Genomic DNA, 20625 nt, shown 5'->3' with positions numbered 1-20625 from the left:
TGCTAATATTATTATTATTATTATTTTATAATTTCTACTGCATATTTTGTTTGTCTATTTTACACTGGAGTTGACTATATAGGACTGAGTTCTATGAGAACAACATGCAATTTACCAGCCACACCTTTTTTTCCCAACACTTTCAAGTACCTTTGCAGTATTGTAGCTTCAGTTACAGTATCTGTAAGTAGTAAAGCAAGTAGTGGTAGTAAACTTGGTTCTCTTATTATATCTGGGAAGTATGCATGGATATGTTACTGCCTCTATAGATTAAAGGGGTTTTCCGTCTTCTAGACACATTTCTGTTGTCACTGTGGCTCTAGATTGCTGAATCGTGGTAGTCTGTTATGCACACACTGTCACGATTCCTCTCTATTTCCAACATAGTGACCTCAAGTATGGAATTTGCTTAGTTACAGTGACGTGCCAACTGGAGTCTCAGCCGTCTCTCTCAGTAGCATGACGAGACACACAGAGAAGCGGATGAGAATCTAGTCAGCATTGGACAACAACTATTCCATCATTACACTGGCTTAAGCTTTTTAAAGCCTTGTAACCTTTAATGTCTTTATGAAGAAGGTAGAGGTAAACACAATAAGGATGGGCCACTGCTGTGTGCTTGCCCCAATGCCCAAATTTACCAAAAAGCTCATGCTTACCATTGCTTAAAAAATTAAGTCCCGGCTACTAACAATGACTTACAAGGCCATCCATAACCTGACTCATCCACACATCTCTGATTTAATCACCCACTACCACCCCACACGTAATCTCTAGTCATCACAAGATCTCCTTCTTTGGTCTGCTCTTGTCCTGTCCTTTCATATTTGTTACAAGTTTTCTCCTGTGCCTCCCAAATATGCTGTAACTCACTACCCCATACCATCAGACTCTCCCCGACCACTGAAGCCTTCAATCGCAACCTTAAGAACCCACCTCTTAAAGACCTCCTACCAGATGCAATAACCCTTCTGCCACCATACTGCCCCATCAGCATTTCCTAACCTTCATCTACTGTATCCTTCCCCTTGTAGACTGTCTTCTCTCTCGGCAGGGTCTTCTCTCCCATTTTACCCATCTGTCACTTTAGTCATATTTAAATAAACTATTTTTTGTACTCTTCTATGTTTTGGTAAATAATTGCTGTGGTACGTGAGCGTAATTATTGTAACTATAGTTCCCTGGAATTGAGGGCACTATAAAATAAAAATAATTTACGGTAACTAAAGGCAGAAAAATCCATTTCAATTTGTGTTATGAGGAGGCAATTTCTGAAGAAACATCTTTTATCATACAATCATTTAGATGCATCGATGTGTGATGCATTTTAGGATATCGGTGTGGATTTGGTGGCACGTCAGATAGTCTTGTCCCTTTACCAACAAAAATACTGAGTATGTTTTTTAAAAAATGATCTCATGATCTGGGTGTCTCCATTTTAATGTTGGGTGGAGGATGGTGAGAGTTTCACATCTTGCAACTTGCTATAGATCAGCCATATCTGCTCACAAACATACAACCAAGTAAGGGTGTTGTAATTCTTCTCACGCCTAGTCATAAATCTGTCACTGAAACCACAGACATGTACCTGGTGCGTGGCCACCCAATTTATTTTGGATACTAGTGTATTTTGAATTTTTCTCCTTTTTATGAAGTGTATTTTTGGATTGTCTTCCATGCCAGGCCTTACCATCCCTTTCTGTTAATTTCCTGTGATGGCAGCGTCATCTTCCATTAACTCCACCCTGGTGAGTAAAAAAAACAGCACTTGGAGGATGTGTTCTGGAAACGTAGTTAAGGAAGGGCCCCTTAAGAGTCCTAATGTGTTATAGTAAATATCTTTATTCTTGACTGAAATTAGTAATGGCTTTATTATTGTTCTTTTTCATTATTTCTCCCATCACAGTTATTATTCCACAAAGGTCCATGAATTTCACTGCAAGGGAACTATAGGAACAAAACTACTGCAATATTGAATCATTAGGGTATAGACACACTGAAGGGTTTTTAGCAGTATTTGGAGCAGAAACACTCCAAATCAACCTCAAAAACTTGGAATGTCATTCATCATTTGTGTTTTTTCAGTCTCAAGTCGCTTTTCTTTTTTTGTCTTGTGGTTTTCACTGATTTTTTTTTTGTGCCAAATTCAGCAAAATAGCGTTCGCGATTCTTGAATTTTGAAGAAAGTCCTAATATTTGTCTTTTTTGTTCTGCCTGCAATTATTTTTGAGAAGTTTTAGTCAAAAAGTTGTGCTTATTGCAAGATGTCACAAAAAATTGGACTTTTACCTTGCGTAAATCACTCCAGGAGGGGACTGGAGCAGAGTTGCACCAAATCATGCAACTTTTGAAAAAAAAAAAACCATTTGAAAAAGCCACAATGACATAAAAATCAGAAAACCAACTAAACAACAAAAGACAGCTTGGAATAAAAGTGCAAATAGTTTGATGAATTTGTCACAAATCAAAAAGTCACAAGATGAGAACTATTCAAGACAAAAAGCTGGCAGGAATGCAATGATGAACCAGGCCAAGAGTGTGCACATACCCTTACAAAAAAACATTCATAGTCAACCGTAATACCAAGAAAAATATCAATGTGATATTCCTAGTGTATCCTCACCCACCCCCTGCAGACTGTGAGCCCTCGCGGGCAGGGTCCTCCCTCCTTATGTACTCGTGTGCCTTGTTATCTGCTCATGTTTAATGTATTTGTCTATATTTGCCCCGTATTCACATGTAAAGCGCCATGGAATAAATGGCGCTATAAAAATGTATAATAATAATAATGTGACAATGAAAAGCTGAAACACCTGTTCTACTTCATGCAAACTAGAGAGGACTTATTTCCATGAGATCTACAGATTATTTCAATAATAAGTGCAATAAAATAAATGAGCTGCCATTTTCTTATTCATATCAGAACAATACAGGCTAGTAGGGTACATATAATTTAGGAGGAAAGGTCTCCTTAAGATATATGACACAGACCTGTAATGAAGGCTCATTTCCCCAATCTTGTTTTAGCCCCAGTAGTTATAAAAAAAAAAATAATTAAAAAAATGCAACCTCTCTAACAATCTATAAGCCGCATTACCCCACTTGCCTCTCCTCTTTGCCTTTCCGGGGCAGATTTTATAGTAAAGCTGTCAAGCATAGTCTCATCTCCAATATCAGGTCCTTTCTACCTGGCCATTGAAGTCATTCTTCTTTTGTTAGGGACAGACATCTTCAACTTGCTTAGGTTACTTTCACACATCAGGTTTTCACTGTCAGGCTCAATCCGGCTAAATTTTAAAAAAACGGATCCGGCGAATGTTGCTGCCGGATCCAGTATAGACTTGTATTAGTGCCGGATTGCGCTGGATGACATTGTGTTTCGTCCGTTATTTGCTGGATCCGGAAAATCTGCCGTTTCTGGAATCTTGAAAAAACGTCCATAGCAACGTTTTTTGTCTCCGGCAAAAAAGCCAGAAGCGCCGGATCCGGCGCTTCCGGCTGTTTGCTAGAATGGAAGACTATGGGTGCCGGATCCGGAAAATGACGGATTCCGGCGCCGGATTCCGTTTTTTTAAACTGAGCATGCTCCAAATTTTTTGTATCCAAAAATCTAGATATGCTAGCCGGATCCTTCGAAAAAACGGATCCGTCGCATCAGTTATTCACAATCTGCGCCAGATCCGGTTTTTCCAACAGTCGCCGGATTGTGCCTGATGCAGAAAACCTGATGTGTGAAAGTAACCTTAACTGTTCACAATAACAGCAATTTTGACCAAAGGTGCTCAAACTTTTACATGCTCCTGTATTTTGAGGTGGTAGAGAGAAGAATGGATTCAATCACCTCACCACTTGCACGCTTGATCTGCTCCCGTCCCTCCTAATCCCTAACCTCGCCACAGTCTTCATCCCAACCCTAACACACCTCTTCAACCTCTCACTCACAACTGGTGTCTTCCCCTCATCCTTTGAACATGCCAAGATGACACCCATCCTCAAAAAGCCCTCCTTCGACCCATCATCTGAATCTAGCTATCGCCCGATATCTCTTCTCCCTTATGCCTCAAAACTACTGGAACAGCATGTCCATGTTGAACAGTCCGCCCACCTCTCCTCCTGCTCCCTCTTTGACCGGTTACAATCTGGCTTCCGACCCCATCACTCAACTGAAACTGCCCTAACTAAAGTCACCAATGACCTACTAACTGCCAAGAGCAAGCGACACTACTCTGTCCTCCTTCTCCTGGACCTGTCTTCTGCCTTTGACACTGTGGACCACTCCCTCCTGCTACAGATTCTATCATCTCTTGGCATCACAGACTTGGCCCTATCCTGGATCTCGTCATGTCTAACAGACTGAACATTCAATGTCTCCCTCTCCCACACCACCTCCTCACCTCGCCCCTTGTCTGTCAGTGTTCCTCAAGGCTCAGTTCTAGGACTCCTACTCTTCTCCATCTACACCTTCGGCCTGGGATAGACTACCACGGTTTGCAGTATCATCTCTACGCCGATGACACGCAGATCTACCTATCCGGACCAGACCTCACTTCCTTACTCCCCAAAATCCCACAGTCTGTCTGCTATCTCAGCCTTCTTTTCTGCTCACTTTCAAAAACTGAAGATGGACAAAACAGAATTCATCATCTTTCCCCCATCTCACACTACCACTCCACCAGACCTATCCACCAATGTCAATAGCTGATCACTTTTCCCAGTCCTGCATGCTCGGTGCCTCAGGGTGATCCTCGACTCTACCCTCTCTTTCAAGCCACATAGCCAAGCCCTTGCCTCCTCCTGCCATCTCAAACTCAAAAAAATTTCCCAGATCCTTGATGACAAAACCACAAATACACTAGCATGCCCTTATCATCTCCCACCTTGACTACTGCAACTTCCTACTCTCTGGCCTCCCCTCTAGCACTCTGGCACCACTCCAATCCATCCTACACTCTGATGCCCGACTAACCTGTCTTCCCGCTATTCCCCAGCCTCTCCCCTATGCCAAGCCCTTCACTGGCTTCCTATCGTCCAGAGACTCCAGTTCAAAACCCTTACTATGACATACAAATCCATCCAAAAACCAGTCTCCTCCATACATCTGTGACATGGTCTCCAGGTACTTACCTACACGCAACCTTCGATCCTCACAAGATCTCCTTCTCTACTCCCCTTTTATCTCTTCTTCCCACAACCACATCCAAGACTTCTCCCGTGCTTCCCCCATACTCTGGAATTCTCTACCCCAACACATCAGACTCTCGCCTACCACAGAAACCTTCAAAAAGAATCTGAAGACTCACCTCTTCCGACAAGCCTCCAGCCTCCAGTGATTCTCAACCTACTGAACCGGTGCACAATCAGTTCTACACTCTCTTAGTGTATCCTTACCCATTCCCTGCAGACAGTGAGCCCTCGTAGGCTGGGTCCTCCCTCCTTCTAGTGCCTTGTTTTTGCTCATGTTTTTTGTATTTGTCTATATTTGCTCCCTTTTTCACATGTAGAACGACATGGAATAAATGGCACTATAAAAAATGTGTAATAATAAAATTAAATTTCAACAAATTCTTGATGCAAACATACCGTCAATAATAAAAAGCTGAAGTTGAAAAGAGGATGGCTTCTACAAATGGATAATGATCCTAAACACACATCAAAATCCATCAAAGACGACCTCAAAAGGCATAAGCTGAAGGTTTTACAATGGCCCTCACAGTCCCCTGATCTGAACATCATTGAAAATCTGTGGTTTGACGTCAAAATAGCAAAGCATGTAAGGCGACCCAGAAATCTCACAAAACTGGAAGAATTTTCCAAGGAATAATGGATGAAATCCCTCAAACAAGAATTGAAAGACTCTTGGTTTGCGTTTATAAGCTGTGATACTTGCAAAAGGGGGTGTTACTAGGTACTAACATGTAGGGTGCTCAAACTTTTGCACTGGCCCATTCTCCTTTTTGTAATTTTTAAAGTGTAATATATATATATATATATATATATATATATATATACAGTGGGGCAAAAAAGTATTTAGTCAGTCAGCAATAGTGCAAGTTCCACTACTTAAAAAGATGAGAGGCGTCTGTAATTTACATCATAGGTAGACCTCAACTATGGGAGACAAACTGAGAAAAAAAAATCCAGAAAATCACATTGTCTGTTTTTTTATCATTTTTTTTGCATATTATGGTGGAAAAGAAGTATTTGGTCAGAAACAAACAATCAAGATTTCTGGCTCTCACAGACCTGTAACTTCTTCTTTAAGAGTCTCCTCTTTCCTCCACTCATTACCTGTAGTAATGGCACCTGTTTAAACTTGTTATCAGTATAAAAAGACACCTGTGCACACCCTCAAACAGTCTGACTCCAAACTCCACTATGGTGAAGACCAAAGAGCTGTCAAAGGACACCAGAAACAAAATTGTAGCCCTGCACCAGGCTGGGAAGACTGAATCTGCAATAGCCAACCAGCTTGGAGTGAAGAAATCAACAGTGGGAGCAATAATTAGAAAATGGAAGACATACAAGACCACTGATAATCTCCCTCGATCTGGGGCTCCACGCAAAATCCCACCCCGTGGGGTCAGAATGATCACAAGAACGGTGAGCAAAAATCCCAGAACCACGCGGGGGGACCTAGTGAATGAACTGCAGAGAGCTGGGACCAATGTAACAAGGCCTACCATAAGTAACACACTACGCCACCATGGACTCAGATCCTGCAGTGCCAGACGTGTCCCACTGCTTAAGCCAGTACATGTCCGGGCCCGTCTGAAGTTTGCTAGAGAGCATTTGGATGATCCAGAGGAGTTTTGGGAGAATGTCCTATGGTCTGATGAAACAAAACTGGAACTGTTTGGTAGAAACACAACTTGTCGTGTTTGGAGGAAAAAGAATACTGAGTTGCATCCATCAAACACCATACCTACTGTAAAGCATGGTGGTGGAAACATCATGCTTTGGGGCTGTTTCTCTGCAAAGGGGCCAGGACGACTGATCCGGGTACATGAAAGAATGAATGGGGCGATGTATCGTGAGATTTTGAGTGCAAACCTCCTTCCATCAGCAAGGGCATTGAAGATGAAACGTGGCTGGGTCTTTCAACATGACAATGATCCAAAGCACACCGCCAGGGCAACGAAGGAGTGGCTTCTCAAGAAGCATTTCAAGGTCCTGGAGTGGCCTAGCCAGTCTCCAGATCTCAACCCTATAGAAAATCTTTGGAGGGAGTTGAAAGTCCGTGTTGCCAAGCGAAAAGCCAAAAACATCACTGCTCTAGAGGAGATCTGCATGGAGGAATGGGCCAACATACCAACAACAGTGTGTGGCAACCTTGTGAAGACTTACAGAAAACGTTTGACCTCTGTCATTGCCAACAAAGGATATATTACAAAGTATTGAGATGAAATTTTGTTTCTGACCAAATACTTATTTTCCACCATAATATGCAAATAAAATGTTAAAAAAACAGACAATGTGATTTTCTGGATTTTTTTTTCTCAGTTTGTCTCCCATAGTTGAGGTCTACCTATGATGTAAATTACAGACGCCTCTCATCTTTTTAAGTGGGGGAACTTGCACTATTGCTGACTGACTAAATACTTTTTTGCCCCACTGTATATATATGTATATATATATATATATATATATATATATATATATACATATATATATATATATATATATTTAGTTTTTTTTGCTAAAATGCAAAGGAAATGTGTCATCTTCAACTTTAGCACTTTTAGAGATCATTTCATCTTCAACTTGCTTAACTGTCCACAATAACAGTAATCTTGACCAGCGGTGCCCAAACTGTTACTTGCCACTGTATTTTGAAGTGGAAAAATCCAACGTGAAATCCGCCGCAAAAAACGCAATGTCTCTTAGGGAAAAAAAATGGGTGTCACTTCTTTGAAAGTATCTCCTGATGTAAAAATGCTTCAAACTCCGCAGTGTCCAATCAAAAGCCTGCAAAAAAAATGCTTCCAGAAAAACTCTGCAAAAACACATGAAAAGCTCTTCAAAACTGCTCAAAGAGGTTATCCAGGGCTATTTTATTTTTTCTCATGGGGGCTTAGAACTGACAAGGAGGTAGTTGCTAACTACCTGTCAATTCTACCCGGCACCAACTCAGAGTGATCACAGACCACTTTTGTCGCTGATTTTGCTGCTTCACATCAACAGTGAAGTTCTTTCTCTTCTGGGCTGCTCTGTAAAAGTGTCATGACTGCTGACGTCATGCTGATTGAAGGTTTGCTCCCCGCAGTTATGCAGTGGGGAGACAGCTGCCAAATAGGATGACATTAGCAGTCTTGCCCTGTCAACAGATCAGAGCAGAAGAGGAAAGGCCGGAGCGAGCCGTGCCCCTCCCCCCCCACGGCGTAGGCGAAGGCCTGCATGACATTGGGGGGAGAGGGGTAGTTAATTTGAATCAGCAAGGGGAGGAGCTAGCGCGGGGGTTTATGGGAGTTTTGGGGTGGGGGCTGTCACTTCCCGCTCTTGGAGTATCGTCAGCAGTCCCGCCCTATTGTTATTTACATTTAAAAAAAAAAAAAAAAAGGAGAAGGGAGGTGTTTTTTATTAGGTTGCTCGTTAATTGGGAGGGTGGTTGTTTCTTTTGGGTCATTGTGGCCTTGGCGGCTGGGGGGAGTCCTGGGAGTTGGTAAAAATTGGATTTGGGGATCCATTTTGGCATATGGCTCCTCTGTTTTAGTGTTGGTATATTTTGAATCTGGTGAATGGTGGTTGGGGAGTTCCGGCAGGGGTGGCTGGATCTCCTGGGATTTTTTACCGTGAACAGTGAACCCTCGTTTGGGTTTTTGGTGCTCCCGAGCCAGGGTTTTGAACGGCTTGGGGTAAAGTTGGTGTTATGTATGTTCACGGTAGGGCTTGTCAATCACCAGATTCTTGGAGCTCCTAGGACTCCGTCTAGCCTTTAAAATGTTATTTATTGTTATTTATGTATTATTGTTATATGTTTTAATAAAAAAGGCTACTGTGGCCTAGATCATTCCAAAAGAATTACTGTGGTTGTGTTTTCATTGGGTTAAGAATGTTAGTTGGGGGGCCACGGGTGGGGATAAAATGGGTGGGGGTGTCGTAACGGTAAAAACTACTCCTTCGACAATACCAGGGTCATGAAGCAGATGCTTTGTTGAATTGAACGTCACCGGAAGCCACAGAATCGCAAGAAACAGTAGAGATGGCAGAGATCAGTAAGCAACTACCTGCCTGTAATGTCAGAGGTCCATAAGAGAAAAATAAAATAGTCCTGGATAATCTTTTCTATCTAAACAAAAAACTCCTTCAAAAATGTCCCAAAAGAAGGTTTCTACTAGAAAACTCATTAGTATTGCCCGCACCAAAAAAACTGTATGGGGCGTTTCATCAAAACTGGCAAAGCGCATTCTCGCGCTACGTCAGTCTTGATGGAACAGAAGAGGCGTCAAATTCATTAAGAAGCACAGGACATTTAATTAATTCAACGTTTCTTCTTGGTGTCTTGCGTCTCCACACCAGAAAAGCTACTCCAGTCGGAGACAGATACTGGAATAGCATTTCTGACACAAAAAAGCTAATCATTTTCATGGCTAGGGTATGACCCCGCTTTTCTTTCTCTCATCTTGGTTGAGCTGATCCAAAGTGGTGTAAAAATAGCAAAAGTTGCAAAATACTTGTCCAACTCCGCTTTGCGAGAAAAAAAAAGGTGACTTTTCAAAGCTTTTACGCCACTTTTGTGACATAAAAGCATTGATGCATCGGCTTCTATGTGCATATACCCTTAGGCTATGTGCTCACGTGCGGATTCCACCTGTGGTTTTACACCTGTGGATTCCTATTATGGAGCAGGTGTAAAACACTGCGGAGTCCGCACAAAGAATTGACATGCTGCGAAATAAACAACGAAGCGTTTCGGAGTGGTATTTTCTGCACCATGTGCACTGCGGATTTGGTTTTCCATAGGTTTATATGGTACTGTACACCGCATGGAAAATTGCTGCGAATCCGCAGCCAAATCTGCAACGTGTGCACATAGCCTTACAGTGGATCTACTGGTTCTGATTCTCAGAACTGACCTTTTCTTTTCTTTTGCAGATATAAAACTGTGATGTGATGACTTGTCAAATTGCATTTAAGTTTTGTTCATCTGAACAATATCATAATTTGCTTCCTTTCAGAAGGCTTCGATAACTTCCGCATCTGAAGGTGAGAGATGATGGTGAGGCCAAGTCTATTGACACCTCCTGGGAGGCCTGCGTGATCGCAGGTATGTTCCGATTACACACCGTCCTGGCAGGTATCAGATGTGACGTCAGCGTCCCTGCTCACCTCCAGACGTGGAAGTGAGTGGAGCAGAAATACGCATTTCACCTCCTAGCTGGGGCTTCCTCCAAGAACAAATACAACGTACCTAGCTCCATTATGTGTACACAGCCATCATTTGAGAAATGAGAACAGAATCACAGTGAAAGAATTCTAATACTTTAGGTATTTTTATTTTCCTATAGGAATATGTGGAATCCTGTAGTTTTAGTTTGCCCATGTTCGCTGCAAAATAAATTGGTGTGCGGGGTATGATAGCGTTAAGTGGTATTCTACTGTCAGGGATCTTTATTCTTCTCTCTCCCCTGGTATCATCGGTCTGCCAAGCAAGGCATTCTGGGTCATTTCCGTTTAAATATGTAGCTGGATTTTTCTAGTTCTGAGGTTTTTTTTTCTGTGAGCGTCTCTCTGGCACTGACCCAAAACAAACACATCCCTTCACCAACAAAAAGAAAGAAAAGATGCAAATAGATGTGATATTTATACAAGAAGAGGCCTCTATATCCAAGGGTTGTGCAGGAAGCGGAGGAAACAGTTCTATGGGAGGCTCTGCTCGGCGCTGAAACACAAGCAGACAGAAGGTGGAGAGGCATTGTACTCTGGAGCTGTCACCGAAAAACACGGCCCGGAATGGTTATTATAAGCATCAATTTATACATCGCCAGTATAAGGCCGGGGTCACATGACTGATTTACTCTCATCCGGAAAAAATGGCGCCGATTATGCTAATCTCACGCTGATGAGAGTTTGATCAGAGTCTGATCCAATTTTCTTGAAGGTGTAGAGTAAAAAAAAACAACTTTCACCATCTTCTCCATCCTGTTAGGCTAGTTTCACACTAGCGTTTACCTGATCTACGGTGGGCTGCGGACTTCCTCCGTGAAGCCCCGCCCTCGGCCGCACCTCCGCCGCTAGCTCAGCCTACTTCTGCACGGAAAAAAAAATGCTACAGGCTGCGTCCTACGCTGGTCGCCGCATCGTCAAAACGACGCATGCGGCAGCATCCACATACAGCCGCACGACCTGCATATCTAATGTTAAAGATAGGTACGCAGGCCGCATGCGGGCCGCATGCATAAGTAGGCGGAGCTAGTGGCGGAGCTAGCGGCGGAGGTGCGGCCGAGGGCGGGGCTTCACGGAGGAAGTCTGCAGCCCACTGCAGATCAGGTAAACGCTAATGTGAAACCGGCCTTAGTCTGTGACAATCGGACAGCACTGGAATGTGATCTAAGTGCAGTCCGAATTTTATTTCCATGGACCCATAGACATGATTGACCAGGTGTGATCCGATAATCGGATGCAACTCGTGCATGCTGCCGTTTTTTCTTTCTCACCGACACTGTCCGAGAAAAAAGTCAGATGCGCACGGCCCCATAGAATAACATATGGACAAGTGCGATCCATCAAAACAACCGTTTGATTTTTACGCTGTGCGTATGAGCCTTTGCTGTCAGCTGTAGAGTCCGTAGATGCATTCTTTAAGGTTTACGCTTAATTAACACTTCTGTCAGGACAATTTACAGAGTCATATTAAGGGCCTGTTCGCATGCTGCGTTTTTCTTTGCGTAGGAAAAAAACGTAGCTTTTTACAGTACCAGCAAAGTGAAATAGATTTCTAAAAGATCATGCAAACGCTGCTTATTATTTACCTTGTGGAATTGAAAGACCAAAGCTTTTTTTTTTTGTTCAAATCATTCAAATGAACGTGAAATAAATGAACATATTTTACGCAGCATTTTTCATGCCAACGCTTTCTTTTTTTTGCGGCAGAAAAATCAGCAAATAATCAAAGGGTGCACATACCCTGATATAAATATAAGAAATTATTCAGATTTGTTATAGGGTAAAATAAGCATTGTATAGACATAATATTGCGGTAATTGAACAAAAAAGCCAAAAAAACAGAATAAATGGCAAGCAAAAGATCGTACGTATCCAAAAGTGGTATCAATAAAAAAAAAAGCCATCTCTGCACACAAAAGAACACGATGTCACCCAGCTCCATTAACAAAAAATGTAAAAAGAAAATAACAAGTCTAAGAAAATGACAGCACAAACCAAAATCTAAACGTGGCTCTAACTAGAAGGATGGAGGGAAAAAAATAAAAGCGCAAAAACGGCAAACTGCCAACCCATGAAGGGGTTAAATTAGTACATATCAAACAGTTCCTGCGTTAAAGAGGTTTTCCTAAAAACAAAGTACATTTTAATTAAAGGATCTTAGAATAATATTAAGTTCCACATTTAGTTGTGTTAAAAAAATGTTCCTGTGCTGAGATAATCTGATAAATGATCTGATAAATGTGCCCCTGCTGTGTACTGTGTAATGGCTGTGTCTGACCGTACAGGGACATGGTCTGATCATACCACATCTCCTGGGCAGGGAAGGAAGCAAAAGAGTCACAGGACAGCAAGGGATGACAACCAGAGGTGTAGCTAGGAGTTCAGCTGGGGGGGCAAAACATCTGAGGGGACCCCTAGCTGGTACCTGATTACAACTACGGTGGTGAAGCCTAATCATGAGATAGAGGAACCTCAGCAGATGACCCTGCTATTACAGAAATGAAAAATCTCTACAAAAACCAAGATCTATATTACAGTCATATGGTGACCATCCAGTGGTAGGTACCAATCCTGCAGAACATGCAAGTGATTACATTACAGTTATAGGTAGTGACTTACAGCTGATGGTCTTTCTTATGGAATTGTTCACTTTTCCCATCTTTTCCGTCTGGTCCAGACCAATATGACCAACTCTCCAGTCAGGACTTGGCTGCAGAGATTACAACAAAGACACATTTGATTCCTCACATTTCCAGCACCGTCCCCATCTATTCCCAACCTACAAAAACTCCTCATGTTGCTGAGACACTGATGCCACATGTGTCCCTTTTACTGCACCTGTTGTGTAGTACAATAACGGCTTTTCTTAATGCCCCACATAATAATACTCACCACTGAGCCCTTTACAAAGTCTCTTTTGTGGCCTCTAGATGGTAAAATTGCTCCATAGAATATATTAATGCCCTGTGCAAATGCTATAGAAAAGTGTCTCTACATTTTGCCCCAAGAACGTGATAATGCCTACTGTGCACATTTGACGGTCACAGTATAATGAGTGACCTTATGACAATGTTGCTTCTTAAGTGCCCACTTAACATCTAATAATGTCCCCTAAGTCCCCCAAAATTTAGCTCCTCTATTTACATTATGATAGACCCACAGCTCCGCTGTATACAGTATAATGCACCCACAGCTCCTCAATACACAATATGATGCCCCCACAACTGCCCTCTACACAGTATAATGCCCCTCATAGCTCTGCTATACACAGTATGGTGGACCCACATCTCTATACACATTATGAAGAACCCACAGCTCTGCTATACACAGTATGGTCGTCCCACAGCTCCGCTGCACACAGTATGGTGGGCCCACAGCTCTGCTATACAGAGTATACATAAAGCCAAAGCAACCCAGGAGTTTATTAAAGCAAAGAAGTGGAATATTCTTGAATGGCCAAGTCAGTCACCTGATCACTGAGCATGCATTTCACTTGTTAAAGACTAAAATTCAGACAGAAAGGCCCACAAACAAACAGCAACTGAAAACCACCGCAGTGAAGGCCTGGCAGAACATCAAAAAGGAGGAAACACAGCGTCTGGTGATGTCCATGAGTTCAAGACTTCAGGCAGTCATTGCCAACAAAGGGTTTTCAACCAAGTACTAAACATGAACATTTTATTTAAAATTATTTAATCTGTCCAATTACTTTTGGTCCCTTTAGAATCAGGGTGGCACATGTTAAGGAGCTGAAACTCCTAAACCCTTCATCCAATTTTAATGTGGATACCCTTAAATGAAAGCTGAAAGTCTGAACTTCAACTGCATCTGAATTGTTTTGTTTAAAATTCATTGTGGTAATGTCTATAACCAAAATTAGAAAAATGTTGCCTCTGTCCAAATATATATGGACCTAACTGTATAGTCCATATACTACAAGGATGGCTGGATGTAATTCTACATTTTGCCTGTAGTGGCCGCTACAGGGGGAAGGAACAAGTACCTACAACTTCCCTAAGGAACCATTTGCTGGATCTTGAGAGCTCTTGTGTTAAAGGGGTTGTCTATGATGAAACAAAACCCTTTGAAATGATGACTACTGTGATTTAAGATGCCTGTTTCTTTCTCCAGTAACCCTACAATAAGGAAGAATTTTACAATGCTAAACTCTTCATAGGTACTGAAATGTCACTAATTCAACTAAATATTTCCTCTTGAATGGTGGCAGATAGAGGAGGCTAATGGTGGAGCCAGCATGGTAGATTTTATAGGTCCCACATTTGGCAGCTAAGGCGAGAAAAGAAGTGGTGTCTCTTTATGGGTCACTGGTCTGTTCTGTGGTCTCTTGAGAGAAGATCTGCCAACAACTCGGACCCTCTAGACGTATATTGTGTGCACTGAGGAGGGGTGGGGAGATTTATGTGCTGCAAATCTATCACGGCCTAGAGGGTTACTAAAGCTTTAGCTGTAGAAATCTCTATCTGTTCTTTATAAGTGATTTTTTTTTGTTCTTCCAAGTTAAAAAATCTGTGATTAATAAAATAAAAAATGTTGGTAGAAACCGTGAAACCAGTGTAAAGTTTTCCAGCACTTTGTCTGATATCTATCTCTCATCTACTGGTGTTGAATGGCTATTGTTTTGTTGGCAGAGAATGCTGTAATTGTAGTTCCATATCGATTCATTGGGTTAGATTTATAGCTATTGTCTTTGTATATGAACCAAGCGCTAAAACAAATTGGCATCTTCTTTTTACGTGCTATATTAATGGTTATTTTATGTTCTAGTATAAGTATATTAGGGTAGGAATTGATTAAACGGGCACTACACTTTAGGTCTCCTTCACACGTCACATGAACGTGAAAAAATGGTACCGGTGTCATCCGTGTTGTGGATCAGTGTGACATCCGTGTGTCCGTTTTTACCATCATTGTGCCATCATTGTTTTTCCGGTATGGATAAAGAAAAAAGAATTTACAAGGCTTCCCCTACACTTTGTAATGTTAAACACGTACAGCACACTGATGACACACAGATACCATCCGTGTGCTGTTTGTGTTTGTGATGGACCCATAAACAGGTATTGGCTCTTGTCATCTGTGCTGCCGGAAAAACACATACATATGCATGGCACTATAGGTTATAATGGGTATGCGTGAAAGTAACCAATACCACTGGTATTGGAAGCAAGGACATGTGAAGGAGGCCTTAAAATAACTAAGATATGCCGTAGTTTGCAGCTCCATAAACTAACAAGCTGTTAGAAATATGTAGATATCGCGAAGGAAATGGTGCTTCTTTGGAACGAAAAAAAGCATATGGCGAGACTTAACTTCCTAGTCACCACTGCAGGCAAGGCAGTAGGGGAGGTTTCTGCTGCAGCAAGCTGCTTTAACCCCATTAACGACCGCCGATATGCCTTTTAATGGCGGCAGTTAAGGGTACTTATTTCTCAGTGCTGCTTTTTAATGGCCCTGAGAAATGAGGGTAAACTCCCCCCCAGTGATGGAAAATCTCCACGGTCTGGGGTAGCTAAGACCCTGGAGAACATGATCAGGGCCAGGTTGTACGGTCCCCTGTCACGTGATCGCCTTTACTCACTGAATAACAGGGATCACAAAAAAAGTCAGATTTACAATTCATTTCTCTCTCCTCTGATATGATCTAACATATAAAAGAGAGAAATGGGGTCCTCTGATTTCCCCCCCAATACCTCCTTCATCCCTGGACTCCCTGGTCTGTCCCCCAGCCTTCCACATCATATTCCAAGAAAAAATTGGGGGCAAGCGCAATGTGCCTGCCGAGATCTGCCGGCCGGTACCCAACAACAATAGGGAATTTTCCTTCTTTTTCTTATTGGTTCCTTTTGATCACTGTGATAGACCCTATCACAGTGATCAAAAGCACCCTATGCAAACTGGAGCAGCGAGCACTTGTGCTCAACACTAATGATGACATATTCAATATGATGACCTAATGAACTGTGTTGTACCTGTGGTTTCAAAATGATCACTATTTAGGCACATCAGGGGCTCTCCAAACACGACATGACATCCGCTCTTGATTCCAGCCAATTTTGCATTCAAAAAGTCAAACAGTGCTCCCTCCCTTCCGAGCTCTGCCGTGCACCCAAACAGTGGCTTTCCCCCACATACTGTATATGGGGTATCGGCGTACTCAGGAGAAATTACACAACAAATTCTGGGGTCCATTTTTCCTGTTACCAGGACCGGACAGGCCATTTGGCAATTCTGGCAAATGCCAGAAGGGCCTGTCTGGTCATGGGCTGCTTTGTCTGCTACATTATTAACAGAATCAGTTTTCTCAAGACACCCACACTGTTAAGAATTGTAATGGAGCACAAAGTCGCCGACTCTATCACTTACCCCAGCAGACCACGGGTATCATTAGTACATTGGTCTTGTAGTAAATCTTCCTTTCCTCCATCCAGGGAAATATTAGTAATATACCCCATTTGGGGACTGGGACAGCATGGGCCTGTGTGATTTCAAATGCCAGGGCTGAATTTCAGTCCCAGTCCGTACCTGCCTGTTACCCTTGTGAGAATAAAAAAAATTTGGATCTGAATTTAATTTTTTTGTGAAAAAAAAGTTAAATGCAATTTATTTCATTTTTGTTTTAAATTCCTGTGAAGCACCTGAAGGATTAATAAACTTCTTGAATGTGGTTTTGAGCACCTTGAGGGTATGTGCACACGTCCGGATTTTTCGCGGTTTTTTTGCGGATTTTCCCGATAAAAACGCTATAAATCCGCATAAAAAACGCTCAAATTATGCATCCTATCATTTAGAATGCATTCCGCATTTTTTGTGCAGATGTATGCGTTTTTTTCCGCAAAAAAAACGCAATCCGCAAAAAGAATGGCCATGCTCATTCTTTTTGCGGATTTTCTGCGGATTTCATGCATTCAGGAAAAAAAAAACAAAACGCAAAAAATCCGCAAAAAACCCGCGCAAAAAACGCGAGAAAAACGTGAGAAAAACGCGCGGAAAAAAACGCGATTTTCTGGCAGATTTCTCCGGATTTTGTCAGGAAAAAAACCTGACGTGTGCACATACCCTAAGGGGTGCAGTTTTTAGAATGGTGTCACTTTTGGGTATTTTCTATCATATAGACCCGTCAAAGTGACTTCAAATGTGAGATGGTCCCTAAAAAAGTTTTGTAAATTTTGTCGTAAAAATGAGAAATTGCTGGTGAACTTTTAACCCTTATAACGTACTAGCAAAAAAAATGATGTTTCTAAAATTGTGCTCATGTAATTTAAAAGCATAAAAATTAAGTTTGAAAATTCGTAAATTTTCAAAATGTTTGCCAAATTTCCTTTTCTTTCATAAATAAACGCAAGTCATATCAAAAACATTTTAACACCATCATGAAGTACAATATGCCAGGAAAAAAAAAATCTTCCAGAGTTATTACCTGATAAATTGACAGTGGTCAGAGTTCTAAAATTTGGCTAGGTCATTAAGGTCAAAATTTGCTAAGTCATTAAGTGGTTAAGGCAGCACGGTGGCGCAGTGGTTAGCACTGCAGCCTTGCAGCGCTGGAGTCCTGGGTTCCAATCCCACCCAAGACAACATCTGCAAAGAGTTTATATGTTCTCTCCGTGTTTGCGTGGGTTTCCTCCGGGTACTCCAGTTTCCTCCCACATTCCAAAGACATACTGATAGGGAATTTAGATTGTGAGCCCCATCAGGGACAGCAATGAAAATGTGTGCAAACTGTAAAGCGCTGCGGAATATGTTAGCGCTATATAAAGATTATTTATTATTATTATTACTGCCCTGACCGGCATATGGGGCCTGGTGGGCAGAGGTGGCCCGCATCGGGCCCCGTCTCATCTGCTCACCGGGCCCTTACCGGCAGGCCAAACCGGGCCCTTAGCGGCGTTGTAGCAACACTATTGACGTGCGGGTGCGGGCCCGCATGTCAATAGTTAACAGCCGCCAGCCAATCGGAGGCTGGCAGCTGACGTCAGCAGCAGCGCGCACGTTGCTGTCGTTTGACGTCAGTGTCAGTTGCCGGCAATTGCGCGCTTCAGCTGAGTGGAGGGAGCTTCGTCTTCGCCGCAGGAGCGCGGCCAGGTAAGAAGAACTTTTTATTATAGAGAGCGGCGATCCGGGGGGCCCGGGGCAGAATGCTGGACACACTGGGGGTAGAATGCTGGACACACTGGGGGCAAAATGCTGGACACACTGGGGCAGATGTTGGACACACTGGGGGCAGAATGCTGGAGCACTGGGGGCAGAATGCTGGAGCACTGGGGGCAGAATGCTGGAGCACTGGGGCAGAATGCTGGAGACACTGGGGGCAGAATGCTGAAGACACTGGGGGTAGAATGCTGGACACACTGAGGCAGAATGCTGGACACACTGGGGGTAGAATGCTGGAGACACTGGGAGCAGAATGCTGGAGACATTGGGGCAGAATGCTGGAGACACTGAGGCAGAATGCTGGACACACTGGGGGCAGGACTGGAGACACTGGGGGCAGAATGCTGGACACACTGGGGCAGAATGCTGGACACGCTGGGGGCAGAATGCTGAACACACTGGGGGCAGGACTGGAGTCACTGGGGCAGAATGCTGGAGCACTGGGAGCAAAATGCTGGAGACACTGGGGGTAGAATGCTGGAGACACTGAGGCAGAATGCTGGACACACTGGGGGCAGGACTGGAGACACTGGGGGCAGAATGCTGGAGACACTGGGGCAGAATACTGGACACACTGGGGGCAGGACTGGAGACACTTGTGGCATAATGCTGTACACACTGGGGGCAGAGATGCTGGAGACACTGGGGGCAGAGATGCTGGAGCACTGGGGGCAGAATGCTGGAGACACGGGGTAGAATGCTGGAGACACTGAGGGCTGAATGCTGGACACACTGGTGGTAGAATGCTGTAGATACTGGGGGCAGAATGCAGGAGCACTGGGGGCAGAATGCTGCACACACTGAGACAGAATGCTGGAGCACTGGGGCAGAATGCTGGAGACACTGGGGGAAGAATGCTGGAGACACTGGGGGCAGAATGTTGGACACATTGGGGGCAGAATGCTGGACACACTGGGGGCAGAATGCTGGAGCACTGGGGGCAGAATGCTGGACACACTGAGGCAGAATGCTGGACACACTGGGGACAGAATGCTGGACACACTGAGGCAGAATGCCGGACACACTTGGGGAAGGACTGGAGACACTGGGGGCAGAATGCTGGACACACTGGGGGCAGGACTGGAGACAGGTGGAGCAAGAATGGAGATACGGGGCATGATTGGAGACACGGGGCAGAATGAAAGACATGGGGGAAGGATTGGATCATGGGGCAGGATAAATACAATGCAGACAGATGGGTCAGGATGGGGAGATCATATGGGGCAGGATGGATACTCATGGGGCAGGATGGGAGAACATATGGCTGATGCCAGGAATGAGACACACGGGGGCCAGGATGGAGAATATTATTACCATAGGGGCTAATTAAGGGATATTACTGCAGTCATGTATTTATTTTATTTTTTGAGGATACTGTTTTAAATGGGGGCCGGTCCTGTTACTGTGTAGAGTGACACTATGTCGCCTTTTTTTCTTCATGTGGTGTAATGTATAGTTGGAAAAAATTAAGTAATGTGTTCTGCAAGCGGAGCTCGAGATAACTGTGTTATTTCCTGCACAGACAAGTCCTGGCTGGAAGAAGTGATGGCGGTCTGTGCTGGATGAAAGATGAAGGACTTCACCTAGAGACGTCACTGGTGAGTCAGTGTGTTACCTATACACTGTATACTATATACTATATACAGAGCTCCTGTGTATACCACTGGTGATCACTGTATTACCTGCACACAAACACTGCATACTAAGTACAGATCTCCTGTGTATAATGGCATTTATGGTGATAGTATTGTATTTTTTTATTTTATTACTGATCAGTAATATAGTATTCAGTCATTATGTGGTGGTAATATGTGGTCTGGACATGGTGTTGTGGTATTTGTCCTTTGTATGTGCTATTTGGTCACTTTGTGGTGGTAATATGTGGTCTGGTCATGGTGCGGTGGTATTTGCTCCTTGCATGTGATATTATTCGATCACTGTGGTGGTAATATGTGGTCTAGTCATGGTGCGGTGGTATTTGTCCCTTGTACATGCTATTTGGTCACTATGTGGTAATAATATGGTGTCTGATCATGGTGTAGCGGTATTTGTTCCTTGTATGTGATATTA

Source organism: Ranitomeya imitator, chromosome 2 (genome assembly GCF_032444005.1).
Source record: "Ranitomeya imitator isolate aRanImi1 chromosome 2, aRanImi1.pri, whole genome shotgun sequence".
In the NCBI taxonomy this organism is placed as follows: Eukaryota; Metazoa; Chordata; class Amphibia; order Anura; family Dendrobatidae; genus Ranitomeya; species Ranitomeya imitator.
This window is presented reverse-complemented; position numbering follows the sequence as displayed.